Source organism: Pangasianodon hypophthalmus, chromosome 18, assembly GCF_027358585.1.
Source record: "Pangasianodon hypophthalmus isolate fPanHyp1 chromosome 18, fPanHyp1.pri, whole genome shotgun sequence".
Classification (NCBI taxonomy): Eukaryota; Metazoa; Chordata; class Actinopteri; order Siluriformes; family Pangasiidae; genus Pangasianodon; species Pangasianodon hypophthalmus.
This window is the reverse complement of record NC_069727.1, coordinates 20,333,453-20,347,459: the sequence shown is the minus strand read 5'-3', so window position 1 is coordinate 20,347,459 and position 14,007 is coordinate 20,333,453. Positions and strand designations below refer to the sequence as shown.

Genomic DNA, 14,007 nt, shown 5'->3' with positions numbered 1-14,007 from the left:
AACAGATAGCTGTCAATCTTTTTTTTGCCAGACACAGATACAGCTTTGCTACAGCAAAGCCCACAAAAATAAGTTGAACTCATCAACGTTCCTCTCCACGGAAATCTTTAGTAAAAGGCGAAAGATTTATGCGTGAATGAAGAGAAACCTGAGCTATACGGGGAGTAGGACCAGGCCTCCGAAACACTTCTGGAAGTCTAGAAGACTGGCCTAGGGTGAGGTGGCTTGCGCCGGCCTCGTGCACCTTGATTGCTAAACAGGCAGAGCTGAAGCTATAGGTGTAGGATTTGTTTACATTTAGCAATGGGCTATAGTTTGTATTAAAACCTGTTATGCTCCCTCCTTTCTCACTAAGCACAGATGAAACATTTGCAAATTACAATTTTTTTTTTTTTTTTTTTTTTAAGTAACTTTGCTCTTTTTCTTCTGTGGGAGCTATAAAAGATGTCAGGCTGGAGGTGGGGTGCTCAAGTCACCTTACACTGAGCCAGATTACTAGTTCCCAATCACTTATAGAGACAGCCATTACCCACCCACTCAGTCAGTGTTTAAGCCATCCTAGAACTGTCTGTGGGGTTGGAGTGGCTTCCCTTACTTCTTTCTAGCCACTCCTATGGTTCTGGTCTTTGTGGTGGCCCCAGAGAAGGAGCCGATATGAACAATGACTAGCCAGAGATGTGGCTGCCCCTCCCCAAAGAAAAAAAAAACCCAGTCATTTTCATTCTTTCTTCCTTTCTTTGAACCTTTTCAGAAGGTGCACCGTTCCTGGAGGTACTGCAATACCAGGTCGATGCGTGGAGCGGACGGACCAAGCCCCTCTTCCAGCTCCCTGCTCTAAAAATCCGTTTAATATAGAGTCCTCGAATGGAGGACGTATCAGATATTAAACTGATAAGAACAGATACTACACTTGATCTTAGCCAAAAGGCCGAGAAGCGATAACCTGTTCTTTCCTCTGGCCTGAAGAACACCCCACAGTAAAGCGGTGACTCCAGAATGGTAGCCAGACTCCACCCCCAACAGATACCTGTCAATCTCTTTTGTCAGACACACATACATGGCAGCCAGACCCCTCCCCCAACAGATAGCTGTCAATCTCTTTTGTCAGACACATATACATGGTAGGCAGACTCCACCCCTAACAGATAGCTGTCAATCTTTTTTTTGCCAGACACAGATACAGCTTTGCTACAGCAAAGCCCACAAAAATAAGTTGAACTCATCAACGTTCCTCTCCACGGAAATCTTTAGTAAAAGGCGAAAGATTTATGCGTGAATGAAGAGAAACCTGAGCTATACGGGGAGTAGGACCAGGCCTCCGAAACACTTCTGGAAGTCTAGAAGACTGGCCTAGGGTGAGGTGGCTTGCGCCGGCCTCGTGCACCTTGATTGCTAAACAGGCAGAGCTGAAGCTATAGGTGTAGGATTTGTTTACATTTAGCAATGGGCTATAGTTTGTATTAAAACCTGTTATGCTCCCTCCTTTCTCACTAAGCACAGATGAAACATTTGCAAATTACAATTTTTTTTTTTTTTTTTTTTTTAAGTAACTTTGCTCTTTTTCTTCTGTGGGAGCTATAAAAGATGTCAGGCTGGAGGTGGGGTGCTCAAGTCACCTTACACTGAGCCAGATTACTAGTTCCCAATCACTTATAGAGACAGCCATTACCCACCCACTCAGTCAGTGTTTAAGCCATCCTAGAACTGTCTGTGGGGTTGGAGTGGCTTCCCTTACTTCTTTCTAGCCACTCCTATGGTTCTGGTCTTTGTGGTGGCCCCAGAGAAGGAGCCGATATGAACAATGACTAGCCAGAGATGTGGCTGCCCCTCCCCAAAGAAAAAAAAAACCCAGTCATTTTCATTCTTTCTTCCTTTCTGTCTTTCTTTGAACCTTTTCAGAAGGTGCACCGTTCCTGGAGGTACTGCAATACCAGGTCGATGCGTGGAGCGGACGGAGCAAGCCCCTCTTCCAGCTCCCTGCTCTAAAAATCCGTTTAATATAGAGTCCTCGAATGGAGGACGTATCAGATATTAAACTGATAAGAACAGATACTACACTTGATCTTAGCCAAAAGGCCGAGAAGCGATAACCTGTTCTTTCCTCTGGCCTGAAGAACACCCCACAGTAAAGCGGTGACTCCAGAATGGTAGCCAGACTCCACCCCCAACAGATACCTGTCAATCTCTTTTGTCAGACACACATACATGGCAGCCAGACCCCTCCCCCAACAGATAGCTGTCAATCTCTTTTGTCAGACACATATACATGGTAGGCAGACTCCACCCCTAACAGATAGCTGTCAATCTTTTTTGGTCAGACACATATACACGGTAGGCAGACTCCACCCCTAACAGATAGCTGTCAATCTTTTTTTTGCCAGACACAGGTACAGCTTTGCTACAGCAAAGCCCACAAAAATAAGTTGAACTCATCAACGTTCCTCTCCACGGAAATCTTTAGTAAAAGGCGAAAGATTTATGCGTGAATGAAGAGAAACCTGAGCTATACGGGGAGTAGGACCAGGCCTCCGAAACACTTCTGGAAGTCTAGAAGACTGGCCTAGGGTGAGGTGGCTTGCGCCGGCCTCGTGCACCTTGATTGCTAAACAGGCAGAGCTGAAGCTATAGGTGTAGGATTTGTTTACATTTAGCAATGGGCTATAGTTTGTATTAAAACCTGTTATGCTCCCTCCTTTCTCACTAAGCACAGATGAAACATTTGCAAATTACAATTTTTTTTTTTTTTTTTTTTTTTTTTTTTAAGCACTTTGCTCTTTTTCTTCTGTGGGAGCTATAAAAGATGTCAGGCTGGAGGTGGGGTGCTCAAGTCACCTTACACTGAGCCAGATTACTAGTTCCCAATCACTTATAGAGACAGCCATTACCCACCCACTCAGTCAGTGTTTAAGCCATCCTAGAACTGTCTGTGGGGTTGGAGTGGCTTCCCTTACTTCTTTCTAGCCACTCCTATGGTTCTGGTCTTTGTGGTGGCCCCAGAGAAGGAGCCGATATGAACAATGACTAGCCAGAGATGTGGCTGCCCCTCCCCAAAGAAAAAAAAAAACCCAGTCATTTTCATTCTTTCTTCCTTTCTTTCTTTCTTTGAACCTTTTCAGAAGGTGCACCGTTCCTGGAGGTACTGCAATACCAGGTCGATGCGTGGAGCGGACGGAGCAAGCCCCTCTTCCAGCTCCCTGCTCTAAAAATCCGTTTAATATAGAGTCCTCGAATGGAGGACGTATCAGATATTAAACTGATAAGAACAGATACTACACTTGATCTTAGCCAAAAGGCCGAGAAGCGATAACCTGTTCTTTCCTCTGGCCTGAAGAACACCCCACAGTAAAGCGGTGACTCCAGAATGGTAGCCAGACTCCACCCCCAACAGATACCTGTCAATCTCTTTTGTCAGACACACATACATGGCAGCCAGACCCCTCCCCCAACAGATAGCTGTCAATCTCTTTTGTCAGACACATATACATGGTAGGCAGACTCCACCCCTAACAGATAGCTGTCAATCTTTTTTGGTCAGACACATATACACGGTAGGCAGACTCCACCCCTAACAGATAGCTGTCAATCTTTTTTTTGCCAGACACAGATACAGCTTTGCTACAGCAAAGCCCACAAAAATAAGTTGAACTCATCAACGTTCCTCTCCACGGAAATCTTTAGTAAAAGGCGAAAGATTTATGCGTGAATGAAGAGAAACCTGAGCTATACGGGGAGTAGGACCAGGCCTCCGAAACACTTCTGGAAGTCTAGAAGACTGGCCTAGGGTGAGGTGGCTTGCGCCGGCCTCGTGCACCTTGATTGCTAAACAGGCAGAGCTGAAGCTATAGGTGTAGGATTTGTTTACATTTAGCAATGGGCTATAGTTTGTATTAAAACCTGTTATGCTCCCTCCTTTCTCACTAAGCACAGATGAAACATTTGCAAATTACAATTTTTTTTTTTTTTTTTTTTTTTTTTTTTAAGCACTTTGCTCTTTTTCTTCTGTGGGAGCTATAAAAGATGTCAGGCTGGAGGTGGGGTGCTCAAGTCACCTTACACTGAGCCAGATTACTAGTTCCCAATCACTTATAGAGACAGCCATTACCCACCCACTCAGTCAGTGTTTAAGCCATCCTAGAACTGTCTGTGGGGTTGGAGTGGCTTCCCTTACTTCTTTCTAGCCACTCCTATGGTTCTGGTCTTTGTGGTGGCCCCAGAGAAGGAGCCGATATGAACAATGACTAGCCAGAGATGTGGCTGCCCCTCCCCAAAGAAAAAAAAAAACCCAGTCATTTTCATTCTTTCTTCCTTTCTTTCTTTCTTTCTTTGAACCTTTTCAGAAGGTGCACCGTTCCTGGAGGTACTGCAATACCAGGTCGACGCGTGGAGCGGACGGAGCAAGCCCCTCTTCCAGCTCCCTGCTCTAAAAATCCGTTTAATATAGAGTCCTCGAATGGAGGACGTATCAGATATTAAACTGATAAGAACAGATACTACACTTGATCTTAGCCAAAAGGCCGAGAAGCGATAACCTGTTCTTTCCTCTGGCCTGAAGAACACCCCACAGTAAAGCGGTGACTCCAGAATGGTAGCCAGACTCCACCCCCAACAGATACCTGTCAATCTCTTTTGTCAGACACACATACATGGCAGCCAGACCCCTCCCCCAACAGATAGCTGTCAATCTCTTTTGTCAGACACATATACATGGTAGGCAGACTCCACCCCTAACAGATAGCTGTCAATCTTTTTTGGTCAGACACATATACACGGTAGGCAGACTCCACCCTTAACAGATAGCTGTCAATCTTTTTTTTGCCAGACACAGATACAGCTTTGCTACAGCAAAGCCCACAAAAATAAGTTGAACTCATCAACGTTCCTCTCCACGGAAATCTTTAGTAAAAGGCGAAAGATTTATGCGTGAATGAAGAGAAACCTGAGCTATACGGGGAGTAGGACCAGGCCTCCGAAACACTTCTGGAAGTCTAGAAGACTGGCCTAGGGTGAGGTGGCTTGCGCCGGCCTCGTGCACCTTGATTGCTAAACAGGCAGAGCTGAAGCTATAGGTGTAGGATTTGTTTACATTTAGCAATGGGCTATAGTTTGTATTAAAACCTGTTATGCTCCCTCCTTTCTCACTAAGCACAGATGAAACATTTGCAAATTACAATTTTTTTTTTTTTTTTTTTTTTTTTTTTTAAGCACTTTGCTCTTTTTCTTCTGTGGGAGCTATAAAAGATGTCAGGCTGGAGGTGGGGTGCTCAAGTCACCTTACACTGAGCCAGATTACTAGTTCCCAATCACTTATAGAGACAGCCATTACCCACCCACTCAGTCAGTGTTTAAGCCATCCTAGAACTGTCTGTGGGGTTGGAGTGGCTTCCCTTACTTCTTTCTAGCCACTCCTATGGTTCTGGTCTTTGTGGTGGCCCCAGAGAAGGAGCCGATATGAACAATGACTAGCCAGAGATGTGGCTGCCCCTCCCCAAAGAAAAAAAAAAACCCAGTCATTTTCATTCTTTCTTCCTTTCTTTCTTTCTTTCTTTGAACCTTTTCAGAAGGTGCACCGTTCCTGGAGGTACTGCAATACCAGGTCGACGCGTGGAGCGGACGGAGCAAGCCCCTCTTCCAGCTCCCTGCTCTAAAAATCCGTTTAATATAGAGTCCTCGAATGGAGGACGTATCAGATATTAAACTGATAAGAACAGATACTACACTTGATCTTAGCCAAAAGGCCGAGAAGCGATAACCTGTTCTTTCCTCTGGCCTGAAGAACACCCCACAGTAAAGCGGTGACTCCAGAATGGTAGCCAGACTCCACCCCCAACAGATACCTGTCAATCTCTTTTGTCAGACACACATACATGGCAGCCAGACCCCTCCCCCAACAGATAGCTGTCAATCTCTTTTGTCAGACACATATACATGGTAGGCAGACTCCACCCCTAACAGATAGCTGTCAATCTTTTTTGGTCAGACACATATACACGGTAGGCAGACTCCACCCCTAACAGATAGCTGTCAATCTTTTTTTTGCCAGACACAGATACAGCTTTGCTACAGCAAAGCCCACAAAAATAAGTTGAACTCATCAACGTTCCTCTCCACGGAAATCTTTAGTAAAAGGCGAAAGATTTATGCGTGAATGAAGAGAAACCTGAGCTATACGGGGAGTAGGACCAGGCCTCCGAAACACTTCTGGAAGTCTAGAAGACTGGCCTAGGGTGAGGTGGCTTGCGCCGGCCTCGTGCACCTTGATTGCTAAACAGGCAGAGCTGAAGCTATAGGTGTAGGATTTGTTTACATTTAGCAATGGGCTATAGTTTGTATTAAAACCTGTTATGCTCCCTCCTTTCTCACTAAGCACAGATGAAACATTTGCAAATTACAATTATTTTTATTTTTTTTTTTTTAAGTAACTTTGCTCTTTTTCTTCTGTGGGAGCTATAAAAGATGTCAGGCTGGAGGTGGGGTGCTCAAGTCACCTTACACTGAGCCAGATTACTAGTTCCCAATCACTTATAGAGACAGCCATTACCCACCCACTCAGTCAGTGTTTAAGCCATCCTAGAACTGTCTGTGGGGTTGGAGTGGCTTCCCTTACTTCTTTCTAGCCACTCCTATGGTTCTGGTCTTTGTGGTGGCCCCAGAGAAGGAGCCGATATGAACAATGACTAGCCAGAGATGTGGCTGCCCCTCCCCAAAGAAAAAAAAAACCCAGTCATTTTCATTCTTTCTTCCTTTCTTTCTTTCTTTGAACCTTTTCAGAAGGTGCACCGTTCCTGGAGGTACTGCAATACCAGGTCGATGCGTGGAGCGGACGGAGCAAGCCCCTCTTCCAGCTCCCTGCTCTAAAAATCCGTTTAATATAGAGTCCTCGAATGGAGGACGTATCAGATATTAAACTGATAAGAACAGATACTACACTTGATCTTAGCCAAAAGGCCGAGAAGCGATAACCTGTTCTTTCCTCTGGCCTGAAGAACACCCCACAGTAAAGCGGTGACTCCAGAATGGTAGCCAGACTCCACCCCCAACAGATACCTGTCAATCTCTTTTGTCAGACACACATACATGGCAGCCAGACCCCTCCCCCAACAGATAGCTGTCAATCTCTTTTGTCAGACACATATACATGGTAGGCAGACCCCACCCCTAACAGATAGCTGTCAATCTTTATTGGTCAGACACATATACACGGTAGGCAGACTCCACCCCTAACAGATAGCTGTCAATCTTTTTTTTGCCAGACACAGATACAGCTTTGCTACAGCAAAGCCCACAAAAATAAGTTGAACTCATCAACGTTCCTCTCCACGGAAATCTTTAGTAAAAGGCGAAAGATTTATGCGTGAATGAAGAGAAACCTGAGCTATACGGGGAGTAGGACCAGGCCTCCGAAACACTTCTGGAAGTCTAGAAGACTGGCCTAGGGTGAGGTGGCTTGCGCCGGCCTCGTGCACCTTGATTGCTAAACAGGCAGAGCTGAAGCTATAGGTGTAGGATTTGTTTACATTTAGCAATGGGCTATAGTTTGTATTAAAACCTGTTATGCTCCCTCCTTTCTCACTAAGCACAGATGAAACATTTGCAAATTACAATTATTTTTATTTTTTTTTTTTTAAGTAACTTTGCTCTTTTTCTTCTGTGGGAGCTATAAAAGATGTCAGGCTGGAGGTGGGGTGCTCAAGTCACCTTACACTGAGCCAGATTACTAGTTCCCAATCACTTATAGAGACAGCCATTACCCACCCACTCAGTCAGTGTTTAAGCCATCCTAGAACTGTCTGTGGGGTTGGAGTGGCTTCCCTTACTTCTTTCTAGCCACTCCTATGGTTCTGGTCTTTGTGGTGGCCCCAGAGAAGGAGCCGATATGAACAATGACTAGCCAGAGATGTGGCTGCCCCTCCCCAAAGAAAAAAAAAACCCAGTCATTTTCATTCTTTCTTCCTTTCTTTCTTTCTTTGAACCTTTTCAGAAGGTGCACCGTTCCTGGAGGTACTGCAATACCAGGTCGATGCGTGGAGCGGACGGAGCAAGCCCCTCTTCCAGCTCCCTGCTCTAAAAATCCGTTTAATATAGAGTCCTCGAATGGAGGACGTATCAGATATTAAACTGATAAGAACAGATACTACACTTGATCTTAGCCAAAAGGCCGAGAAGCGATAACCTGTTCTTTCCTCTGGCCTGAAGAACACCCCACAGTAAAGCGGTGACTCCAGAATGGTAGCCAGACTCCACCCCCAACAGATACCTGTCAATCTCTTTTGTCAGACACACATACATGGCAGCCAGACCCCTCCCCCAACAGATAGCTGTCAATCTCTTTTGTCAGACACATATACATGGTAGGCAGACTCCACCCCTAACAGATAGCTGTCAATCTTTTTTGGTCAGACACATATACACGGTAGGCAGACTCCACCCCTAACAGATAGCTGTCAATCTTTTTTTTGCCAGACACAGATACAGCTTTGCTACAGCAAAGCCCACAAAAATAAGTTGAACTCATCAACGTTCCTCTCCACGGAAATCTTTAGTAAAAGGCGAAAGATTTATGCGTGAATGAAGAGAAACCTGAGCTATACGGGGAGTAGGACCAGGCCTCCGAAACACTTCTGGAAGTCTAGAAGACTGGCCTAGGGTGAGGTGGCTTGCGCCGGCCTCGTGCACCTTGATTGCTAAACAGGCAGAGCTGAAGCTATAGGTGTAGGATTTGTTTACATTTAGCAATGGGCTATAGTTTGTATTAAAACCTGTTATGCTCCCTCCTTTCTCACTAAGCACAGATGAAACATTTGCAAATTACAATTTTTTTTTTTTTTTTTTTTTTAAGTAACTTTGCTCTTTTTCTTCTGTGGGAGCTATAAAAGATGTCAGGCTGGAGGTGGGGTGCTCAAGTCACCTTACACTGAGCCAGATTACTAGTTCCCAATCACTTATAGAGACAGCCATTACCCACCCACTCAGTCAGTGTTTAAGCCATCCTAGAACTGTCTGTGGGGTTGGAGTGGCTTCCCTTACTTCTTTCTAGCCACTCCTATGGTTCTGGTCTTTGTGGTGGCCCCAGAGAAGGAGCCGATATGAACAATGACTAGCCAGAGATGTGGCTGCCCCTCCCCAAAGAAAAAAAAAACCCAGTCATTTTCATTCTTTCTTCCTTTCTTTCTTTCTTTGAACCTTTTCAGAAGGTGCACCGTTCCTGGAGGTACTGCAATACCAGGTCGATGCGTGGAGCGGACGGAGCAAGCCCCTCTTCCAGCTCCCTGCTCTAAAAATCCGTTTAATATAGAGTCCTCGAATGGAGGACGTATCAGATATTAAACTGATAAGAACAGATACTACACTTGATCTTAGCCAAAAGGCCGAGAAGCGATAACCTGTTCTTTCCTCTGGCCTGAAGAACACCCCACAGTAAAGCGGTGACTCCAGAATGGTAGCCAGACTCCACCCCCAACAGATACCTGTCAATCTCTTTTGTCAGACACACATACATGGCAGCCAGACCCCTCCCCCAACAGATAGCTGTCAATCTCTTTTGTCAGACACATATACATGGTAGGCAGACTCCACCCCTAACAGATAGCTGTCAATCTTTTTTGGTCAGACACATATACACGGTAGGCAGACTCCACCCCTAACAGATAGCTGTCAATCTTTTTTTTGCCAGACACAGATACAGCTTTGCTACAGCAAAGCCCACAAAAATAAGTTGAACTCATCAACGTTCCTCTCCACGGAAATCTTTAGTAAAAGGCGAAAGATTTATGCGTGAATGAAGAGAAACCTGAGCTATACGGGGAGTAGGACCAGGCCTCCGAAACACTTCTGGAAGTCTAGAAGACTGGCCTAGGGTGAGGTGGCTTGCGCCGGCCTCGTGCACCTTGATTGCTAAACAGGCAGAGCTGAAGCTATAGGTGTAGGATTTGTTTACATTTAGCAATGGGCTATAGTTTGTATTAAAACCTGTTATGCTCCCTCCTTTCTCACTAAGCACAGATGAAACATTTGCAAATTACAATTATTTTTATTTTTTTTTTTTTAAGTAACTTTGCTCTTTTTCTTCTGTGGGAGCTATAAAAGATGTCAGGCTGGAGGTGGGGTGCTCAAGTCACCTTACACTGAGCCAGATTACTAGTTCCCAATCACTTATAGAGACAGCCATTACCCACCCACTCAGTCAGTGTTTAAGCCATCCTAGAACTGTCTGTGGGGTTGGAGTGGCTTCCCTTACTTCTTTCTAGCCACTCCTATGGTTCTGGTCTTTGTGGTGGCCCCAGAGAAGGAGCCGATATGAACAATGACTAGCCAGAGATGTGGCTGCCCCTCCCCAAAGAAAAAAAAAACCCAGTCATTTTCATTCTTTCTTCCTTTCTTTCTTTCTTTGAACCTTTTCAGAAGGTGCACCGTTCCTGGAGGTACTGCAATACCAGGTCGATGCGTGGAGCGGACGGAGCAAGCCCCTCTTCCAGCTCCCTGCTCTAAAAATCCGTTTAATATAGAGTCCTCGAATGGAGGACGTATCAGATATTAAACTGATAAGAACAGATACTACACTTGATCTTAGCCAAAAGGCCGAGAAGCGATAACCTGTTCTTTCCTCTGGCCTGAAGAACACCCCACAGTAAAGCGGTGACTCCAGAATGGTAGCCAGACTCCACCCCCAACAGATACCTGTCAATCTCTTTTGTCAGACACACATACATGGCAGCCAGACCCCTCCCCCAACAGATAGCTGTCAATCTCTTTTGTCAGACACATATACATGGTAGGCAGACTCCACCCCTAACAGATAGCTGTCAATCTTTTTTGGTCAGACACATATACACGGTAGGCAGACTCCACCCCTAACAGATAGCTGTCAATCTTTTTTTTGCCAGACACAGATACAGCTTTGCTACAGCAAAGCCCACAAAAATAAGTTGAACTCATCAACGTTCCTCTCCACGGAAATCTTTAGTAAAAGGCGAAAGATTTATGCGTGAATGAAGAGAAACCTGAGCTATACGGGGAGTAGGACCAGGCCTCCGAAACACTTCTGGAAGTCTAGAAGACTGGCCTAGGGTGAGGTGGCTTGCGCCGGCCTCGTGCACCTTGATTGCTAAACAGGCAGAGCTGAAGCTATAGGTGTAGGATTTGTTTACATTTAGCAATGGGCTATAGTTTGTATTAAAACCTGTTATGCTCCCTCCTTTCTCACTAAGCACAGATGAAACATTTGCAAATTACAATTATTTTTATTTTTTTTTTTTTAAGTAACTTTGCTCTTTTTCTTCTGTGGGAGCTATAAAAGATGTCAGGCTGGAGGTGGGGTGCTCAAGTCACCTTACACTGAGCCAGATTACTAGTTCCCAATCACTTATAGAGACAGCCATTACCCACCCACTCAGTCAGTGTTTAAGCCATCCTAGAACTGTCTGTGGGGTTGGAGTGGCTTCCCTTACTTCTTTCTAGCCACTCCTATGGTTCTGGTCTTTGTGGTGGCCCCAGAGAAGGAGCCGATATGAACAATGACTAGCCAGAGATGTGGCTGCCCCTCCCCAAAGAAAAAAAAAACCCAGTCATTTTCATTCTTTCTTCCTTTCTTTCTTTCTTTGAACCTTTTCAGAAGGTGCACCGTTCCTGGAGGTACTGCAATACCAGGTCGATGCGTGGAGCGGACGGAGCAAGCCCCTCTTCCAGCTCCCTGCTCTAAAAATCCGTTTAATATAGAGTCCTCGAATGGAGGACGTATCAGATATTAAACTGATAAGAACAGATACTACACTTGATCTTAGCCAAAAGGCCGAGAAGCGATAACCTGTTCTTTCCTCTGGCCTGAAGAACACCCCACAGTAAAGCGGTGACTCCAGAATGGTAGCCAGACTCCACCCCCAACAGATACCTGTCAATCTCTTTTGTCAGACACACATACATGGCAGCCAGACCCCTCCCCCAACAGATAGCTGTCAATCTCTTTTGTCAGACACATATACATGGTAGGCAGACTCCACCCCTAACAGATAGCTGTCAATCTTTTTTGGTCAGACACATATACACGGTAGGCAGACTCCACCCCTAACAGATAGCTGTCAATCTTTTTTTTGCCAGACACAGATACAGCTTTGCTACAGCAAAGCCCACAAAAATAAGTTGAACTCATCAACGTTCCTCTCCACGGAAATCTTTAGTAAAAGGCGAAAGATTTATGCGTGAATGAAGAGAAACCTGAGCTATACGGGGAGTAGGACCAGGCCTCTGAAACACTTCTGGAAGTCTAGAAGACTGGCCTAGGGTGAGGTGGCTTGCGCCGGCCTCGTGCACCTTGATTGCTAAACAGGCAGAGCTGAAGCTATAGGTGTAGGATTTGTTTACATTTAGCAATGGGCTATAGTTTGTATTAAAACCTGTTATGCTCCCTCCTTTCTCACTAAGCACAGATGAAACATTTGCAAATTACAATTTTTTTTTTTTTTTTTTTTTTAAGTAACTTTGCTCTTTTTCTTCTGTGGGAGCTATAAAAGATGTCAGGCTGGAGGTGGGGTGCTCAAGTCACCTTACACTGAGCCAGATTACTAGTTCCCAATCACTTATAGAGACAGCCATTACCCACCCACTCAGTCAGTGTTTAAGCCATCCTAGAACTGTCTGTGGGGTTGGAGTGGCTTCCCTTACTTCTTTCTAGCCACTCCTATGGTTCTGGTCTTTGTGGTGGCCCCAGAGAAGGAGCCGATATGAACAATGACTAGCCAGAGATGTGGCTGCCCCTCCCCAAAGAAAAAAAAAACCCAGTCATTTTCATTCTTTCTTCCTTTCTTTCTTTCTTTGAACCTTTTCAGAAGGTGCACCGTTCCTGGAGGTACTGCAATACCAGGTCGATGCGTGGAGCGGACGGAGCAAGCCCCTCTTCCAGCTCCCTGCTCTAAAAATCCGTTTAATATAGAGTCCTCGAATGGAGGACGTATCAGATATTAAACTGATAAGAACAGATACTACACTTGATCTTAGCCAAAAGGCCGAGAAGCGATAACCTGTTCTTTCCTCTGGCCTGAAGAACACCCCACAGTAAAGCGGTGACTCCAGAATGGTAGCCAGACTCCACCCCCAACAGATACCTGTCAATCTCTTTTGTCAGACACACATACATGGCAGCCAGACCCCTCCCCCAACAGATAGCTGTCAATCTCTTTTGTCAGACACATATACATGGTAGGCAGACTCCACCCCTAACAGATAGCTGTCAATCTTTTTTGGTCAGACACATATACACGGTAGGCAGACTCCACCCCTAACAGATAGCTGTCAATCTTTTTTTTGCCAGACACAGATACAGCTTTGCTACAGCAAAGCCCACAAAAATAAGTTGAACTCATCAACGTTCCTCTCCACGGAAATCTTTAGTAAAAGGCGAAAGATTTATGCGTGAATGAAGAGAAACCTGAGCTATACGGGGAGTAGGACCAGGCCTCCGAAACACTTCTGGAAGTCTAGAAGACTGGCCTAGGGTGAGGTGGCTTGCGCCGGCCTCGTGCACCTTGATTGCTAAACAGGCAGAGCTGAAGCTATAGGTGTAGGATTTGTTTACATTTAGCAATGGGCTATAGTTTGTATTAAAACCTGTTATGCTCCCTCCTTTCTCACTAAGCACAGATGAAACATTTGCAAATTACAATTTTTTTTTTTTTTTTTTTTTTAAGTAACTTTGCTCTTTTTCTTCTGTGGGAGCTATAAAAGATGTCAGGCTGGAGGTGGGGTGCTCAAGTCACCTTACACTGAGCCAGATTACTAGTTCCCAATCACTTATAGAGACAGCCATTACCCACCCACTCAGTCAGTGTTTAAGCCATCCTAGAACTGTCTGTGGGGTTGGAGTGGCTTCCCTTACTTCTTTCTAGCCACTCCTATGGTTCTGGTCTTTGTGGTGGCCCCAGAGAAGGAGCCGATATGAACAATGACTAGCCAGAGATGTGGCTGCCCCTCCCCAAAGAAAAAAAAAACCCAGTCATTTTCATTCTTTCTTCCTTTCTT

At 45.2% G+C, this 14,007-nt stretch overlaps 23 non-coding genes across 23 annotated transcripts; all 23 read right to left on the bottom strand.

The window, feature by feature from the left end:
- Window positions 1–41: 41 nt before the first annotated feature.
- On the bottom strand, window positions 42–156 carry LOC128321552 (U5 spliceosomal RNA). Its single transcript, XR_008305147.1, has one exon. It is a non-coding gene; the product is annotated as a U5 spliceosomal RNA (small nuclear RNA).
- A 593-nt stretch (window positions 157–749) lies between these two features.
- LOC128321385 (U2 spliceosomal RNA) lies at window positions 750–940 on the bottom strand. Its single transcript, XR_008304985.1, has one exon. It is a non-coding gene; the product is annotated as a U2 spliceosomal RNA (small nuclear RNA).
- Window positions 941–1,181: 241 nt separating this feature from the next.
- On the bottom strand, window positions 1,182–1,296 carry LOC128321551 (U5 spliceosomal RNA). The gene has a single exon (XR_008305145.1). It is a non-coding gene; the product is annotated as a U5 spliceosomal RNA (small nuclear RNA).
- Window positions 1,297–1,897: 601 nt separating this feature from the next.
- Window positions 1,898–2,088, bottom strand: LOC128321319 (U2 spliceosomal RNA). The gene has a single exon (XR_008304920.1). It is a non-coding gene; the product is annotated as a U2 spliceosomal RNA (small nuclear RNA).
- Window positions 2,089–2,391: 303 nt separating this feature from the next.
- LOC128321550 (U5 spliceosomal RNA) lies at window positions 2,392–2,506 on the bottom strand. The gene has a single exon (XR_008305144.1). It is a non-coding gene; the product is annotated as a U5 spliceosomal RNA (small nuclear RNA).
- A 608-nt stretch (window positions 2,507–3,114) lies between these two features.
- Window positions 3,115–3,305, bottom strand: LOC128321318 (U2 spliceosomal RNA). Its single transcript, XR_008304919.1, has one exon. It is a non-coding gene; the product is annotated as a U2 spliceosomal RNA (small nuclear RNA).
- Window positions 3,306–3,608: 303 nt separating this feature from the next.
- On the bottom strand, window positions 3,609–3,723 carry LOC128321549 (U5 spliceosomal RNA). The gene has a single exon (XR_008305143.1). It is a non-coding gene; the product is annotated as a U5 spliceosomal RNA (small nuclear RNA).
- Window positions 3,724–4,335: 612 nt separating this feature from the next.
- Window positions 4,336–4,526, bottom strand: LOC128321336 (U2 spliceosomal RNA). Its single transcript, XR_008304937.1, has one exon. It is a non-coding gene; the product is annotated as a U2 spliceosomal RNA (small nuclear RNA).
- Window positions 4,527–4,829: 303 nt separating this feature from the next.
- Window positions 4,830–4,944, bottom strand: LOC128321548 (U5 spliceosomal RNA). Its single transcript, XR_008305142.1, has one exon. It is a non-coding gene; the product is annotated as a U5 spliceosomal RNA (small nuclear RNA).
- A 612-nt stretch (window positions 4,945–5,556) lies between these two features.
- LOC128321335 (U2 spliceosomal RNA) lies at window positions 5,557–5,747 on the bottom strand. Its single transcript, XR_008304936.1, has one exon. It is a non-coding gene; the product is annotated as a U2 spliceosomal RNA (small nuclear RNA).
- A 303-nt stretch (window positions 5,748–6,050) lies between these two features.
- On the bottom strand, window positions 6,051–6,165 carry LOC128321545 (U5 spliceosomal RNA). The gene has a single exon (XR_008305140.1). It is a non-coding gene; the product is annotated as a U5 spliceosomal RNA (small nuclear RNA).
- Window positions 6,166–6,766: 601 nt separating this feature from the next.
- On the bottom strand, window positions 6,767–6,957 carry LOC128321315 (U2 spliceosomal RNA). The gene has a single exon (XR_008304917.1). It is a non-coding gene; the product is annotated as a U2 spliceosomal RNA (small nuclear RNA).
- Window positions 6,958–7,260: 303 nt separating this feature from the next.
- LOC128321544 (U5 spliceosomal RNA) lies at window positions 7,261–7,375 on the bottom strand. The gene has a single exon (XR_008305139.1). It is a non-coding gene; the product is annotated as a U5 spliceosomal RNA (small nuclear RNA).
- A 601-nt stretch (window positions 7,376–7,976) lies between these two features.
- Window positions 7,977–8,167, bottom strand: LOC128321314 (U2 spliceosomal RNA). Its single transcript, XR_008304916.1, has one exon. It is a non-coding gene; the product is annotated as a U2 spliceosomal RNA (small nuclear RNA).
- A 303-nt stretch (window positions 8,168–8,470) lies between these two features.
- Window positions 8,471–8,585, bottom strand: LOC128321543 (U5 spliceosomal RNA). The gene has a single exon (XR_008305138.1). It is a non-coding gene; the product is annotated as a U5 spliceosomal RNA (small nuclear RNA).
- Window positions 8,586–9,186: 601 nt separating this feature from the next.
- Window positions 9,187–9,377, bottom strand: LOC128321313 (U2 spliceosomal RNA). Its single transcript, XR_008304915.1, has one exon. It is a non-coding gene; the product is annotated as a U2 spliceosomal RNA (small nuclear RNA).
- Window positions 9,378–9,680: 303 nt separating this feature from the next.
- On the bottom strand, window positions 9,681–9,795 carry LOC128321542 (U5 spliceosomal RNA). The gene has a single exon (XR_008305137.1). It is a non-coding gene; the product is annotated as a U5 spliceosomal RNA (small nuclear RNA).
- Window positions 9,796–10,396: 601 nt separating this feature from the next.
- Window positions 10,397–10,587, bottom strand: LOC128321312 (U2 spliceosomal RNA). Its single transcript, XR_008304914.1, has one exon. It is a non-coding gene; the product is annotated as a U2 spliceosomal RNA (small nuclear RNA).
- A 303-nt stretch (window positions 10,588–10,890) lies between these two features.
- LOC128321541 (U5 spliceosomal RNA) lies at window positions 10,891–11,005 on the bottom strand. The gene has a single exon (XR_008305136.1). It is a non-coding gene; the product is annotated as a U5 spliceosomal RNA (small nuclear RNA).
- Window positions 11,006–11,606: 601 nt separating this feature from the next.
- Window positions 11,607–11,797, bottom strand: LOC128321311 (U2 spliceosomal RNA). The gene has a single exon (XR_008304912.1). It is a non-coding gene; the product is annotated as a U2 spliceosomal RNA (small nuclear RNA).
- A 303-nt stretch (window positions 11,798–12,100) lies between these two features.
- On the bottom strand, window positions 12,101–12,215 carry LOC128321540 (U5 spliceosomal RNA). Its single transcript, XR_008305134.1, has one exon. It is a non-coding gene; the product is annotated as a U5 spliceosomal RNA (small nuclear RNA).
- A 601-nt stretch (window positions 12,216–12,816) lies between these two features.
- On the bottom strand, window positions 12,817–13,007 carry LOC128321310 (U2 spliceosomal RNA). The gene has a single exon (XR_008304911.1). It is a non-coding gene; the product is annotated as a U2 spliceosomal RNA (small nuclear RNA).
- A 303-nt stretch (window positions 13,008–13,310) lies between these two features.
- On the bottom strand, window positions 13,311–13,425 carry LOC128321539 (U5 spliceosomal RNA). The gene has a single exon (XR_008305133.1). It is a non-coding gene; the product is annotated as a U5 spliceosomal RNA (small nuclear RNA).
- Window positions 13,426–14,007: the final 582 nt, after the last annotated feature.